Here is a 3,505-nt window from a genome sequence, read left to right as displayed (position 1 = left end):
TGCAATATCTGAATAAGCAGTACCAGACCAAGGTACACACACACAAAATTTTAATAGACATTTGATGTAATAGTTTTTAACATACAATATAGAAAATTTCGCATTGTGGTTTGTGCACAAATGTGGAGGGTAATACAAAGACCGAGCGCGGAGCACGAGATAAATATATTATCGAGCGCGAATAACCAGAACCAACAATCGCGCGCCCTATGCGCGCTCAAGTTGTGCGAGCCGCGGATTTTTTTTAAGATCCTTATAACAACTGAAGAATTTCAGCTATTGTTAGCAATTTGTTTGAAAATTCATGTATCCGTTCTCTAGGGCGTTGAAAGATAAACCTTAAAATTTTTTTAAATAATAATAATAATAATAAAAATATGCTTGCCGCGCGGGCACATTTCCGTTGCGCGCGCCTAGGTCTTGCGTATACGCTCTCGCGCTCGTTTTCGTACATTTAATGCGTACACTTTAAGTACATTTGTTCAAATATTGTAAATACTATAACTTAAATCGAAAACTGTGATTTAAACTTTAGAGGAATTACAGCCATAAATTGTAACTGAATTTTTTTCGATTTGATTTTAAAGAAGGTTCTCAAAATACCTACGGCATTGACGATTACATTCTCATTACGAAACTCGCGCTCGATAATTCGTGTTCAACTAAAAAACTTCATCAATATAATTCGTAAATCTTGTTAAAACCTACAAAAAATAAAATTTTAAACTTATGGATATCTTCAAAAATCAAAATTGCATATTTTTGAATATGATCCAACCTTAGGAACTTTTGTCTTATTAAAAAATTTCATAATAATAGTTTATGAAAATATATATTTTGCATCTAGTAGAAATTTGAACTGATATTTCTGAACCTATTAAAAAAAATTTTTTTTCCTCTTTCAGAAATTTTTCAAAATGTTGAAAAGCATATAACTGTTTGATATTTTATCGAATTTAAAAGTGTCATTAGGATAATTTGCAATTCTTTTTGACGCGCATCAGAAAATTTGACAACAATTTCTAAAACTGACTGACTAAGGCTGACTTGATTGGACATATCCTTCAAAATTTAGCGTGGCTACAACATTCAGGTAACCATTAATACAGACATACAGACATACAGATAGATATACAGACAGACAGACTGACGGGCACCGATAGAATTTTATGATTTTTGGATTCTGTGAGTGCGGAAACATAAAGATCCGTTAAAAACCAGAGATCGAAAATTTGGACGATTACATTATACTCTCATGAATAAGAATGTAAGAATAATAATTAGATCTTCTCGCGTTGGTGTCGCGGGAGGGGTTGAGCTTTCCTCTCATGACTTTGGCGGCTATGTTGGCGGTAGCATTTCGACTGACAGGGTTTCCATGCCAACTAGGCTGAAAGTGAAGAGGAGAGGGACTAAGAAGAACACCAAAACCCAAATAATAATGGAGAGTATATTAAAGATATTGAAACACTAGTCACTTCCCGAGGATCATCGGGGCGCCCCTGGAGCCACAGCATGCAGCACGGTGACGATAATGAGCTGCGAGATCGTCAGGCAGATCTCGCTAATCAAACATCTGGCCAGCAAGAACTTCTGCGTTAAACGGTAAGCAATGGAACATGAACTGTGTCTGCTGAGGATAATTTGGCTAGCGTTAATTATTTGCAACCAACCACCTCGACAAATATACCGTGGGAGGGCATCAATTAGGATACCTGAATGAAAGAGGAATGAAAGAGGAACATCATCGCAGGAGGTTTCAAACATCCAAACTCATCAGTCACTTGACTTAGTCCGTGGCTATGATTAAAACTGGGTTCGCCCGAGTAAAAGTTTTCAATAAGACGCGATTTCAAAGAAATATTTTTGAATTTTTTTGTAATTTTTGAATTTTCAAAAACGAATTTTTAAACTGAATTTATTTTAAAAATCCACTTTTTATTTTCTGACATTTTTTATACATAGCTTACAAAGTTCTCTAGAAGCCCTGTTGATATTAAAATAGGATCCCTCTTTGTTTTTGAGTAATAATTAAGAACTTGCGTCGTGGCATGGACTGTCCAGAACCTGACAGTCTAAACTCTTAAGTTCGTGCATACGATTATAATATTCATCTATTGCTGTTATATTTCTTACATGGGTTTTTACATGAAGTGCAACGTTTCGTCGTTAGTTTTTTATTACTTCTAGAAGACTAAAGGAGATCTGTTTTAAATATTTACAGAGCTTGTGGAGAACATTTTAACTATATCTGTAAAAACAATGATAGAAAATAAAAAATAGATTTTCATAGAAATTTAGTTTTGATAAATTTCTTTTTCAAGATCTATTAAAATTGCCAAATTTATGAAACTCTAATCGAAAAAACAAATTACTATCAATAGCTAAAATTCTTCAGATAATTTGTCATGGAATAGCTCCTAGTAAACGGATGAAGTTATCTGCAAGTTACACACAAAGCCTAAAAAATGTTGTATCTGCTTCAGGGAAAGAGCATTTCGACATATGAATGAGAGCTATCGGACACTAGGCTATAGAGAATTTTACGTTACTGATGTAACAATTCGCCACAATGCTTCCTTCTCATCTCTGGTGCACAATAATCAATTAAAATGTAAGAAATATCTTCTGACTGTTTATCCTTTCTAAAATTTATATTATAACAAGTCTGAATAATAACTTTGAAGAAAATTACATACTATGTAAATATTTCAACTTATGTACTTTGCTTCAAACGGAAAATAATGAATATGATTATTTTAATTATATTATATAAAATTAATGCAACGACCCCATTATATTTAAAGCCTCGGCAGAGATAACGTTTAATCAACAAACATTTTCGTTCCTTAAATCACTCAGTAAATAAGAAAAAATTGTTGATTTATTTTTATATAAACTGCGCAGATTTGAAAATCAATTTGAATTTTTTAATATCACCATATCTTCCTGCTTTAATAAGGTAATCCGACCATTACTGGGACAATAATAAATATCGTTGAGTATCTTTTATATTTCAACATAAATTATAATAGTAAAAATGTTCTATTATTTTTGAAGTTTTTTTAAAATTTGTTTCCACTATTTATTTTTGTCCTGGCAAGCTATACATTTAGTAAAAAATATTGAAAAATATTTCTCAAAAATGTGTGAATGAACTGCTACAAAATTCGCCATTTTTTTGTATTTCAAAACTTTTCTCATAACTTTTACAGCATTGTGTTATTGAAATTTCCTGCAATAAAAGAAAAAGTAATGTTTTTCTACATTTTTAATACGTTTAAGAATAAAATTCATTACTTTATTAGCGATTTTATTCAATAACTTATGAATATTTTAGTGTCCCCATTTGGACAAATATTTGGCGAAGTTGCCTAACCCTTAAACGGCCAAAACGCCACTTCCGGTACACTGCTTTTCAACGGCCAATAACTAAGACTATTCGACACTAGAAAAAATTGAGACACATATATTTTTATTGCTTAAGATCTCCTATTTCCGACGG

The 3,505-nt window shown here is 32.3% G+C and overlaps 1 protein-coding gene and 1 pseudogene across 1 annotated transcript in view; one reads left to right on the top strand and one right to left on the bottom strand.

Annotated features, from left to right (window-relative positions):
- The window catches only part of LOC117167347, a 39,239-nt gene that overhangs the window by 30,681 nt on the left and 5,053 nt on the right, over window positions 1-3,505 (bottom strand). The window lies entirely within an intron of this gene.
- Window positions 1,535-3,505, top strand: part of LOC117182666 — a 3,577-nt pseudogene continuing 1,606 nt past the window's right edge.

Source organism: Belonocnema kinseyi, chromosome 2, assembly GCF_010883055.1.
Source record: "Belonocnema kinseyi isolate 2016_QV_RU_SX_M_011 chromosome 2, B_treatae_v1, whole genome shotgun sequence".
Taxonomy (NCBI): domain Eukaryota; kingdom Metazoa; phylum Arthropoda; class Insecta; order Hymenoptera; family Cynipidae; genus Belonocnema; species Belonocnema kinseyi.
The sequence above is the reverse complement of the archived record's forward strand: the minus strand, read 5'-3'. Positions and strand labels throughout refer to the sequence as shown.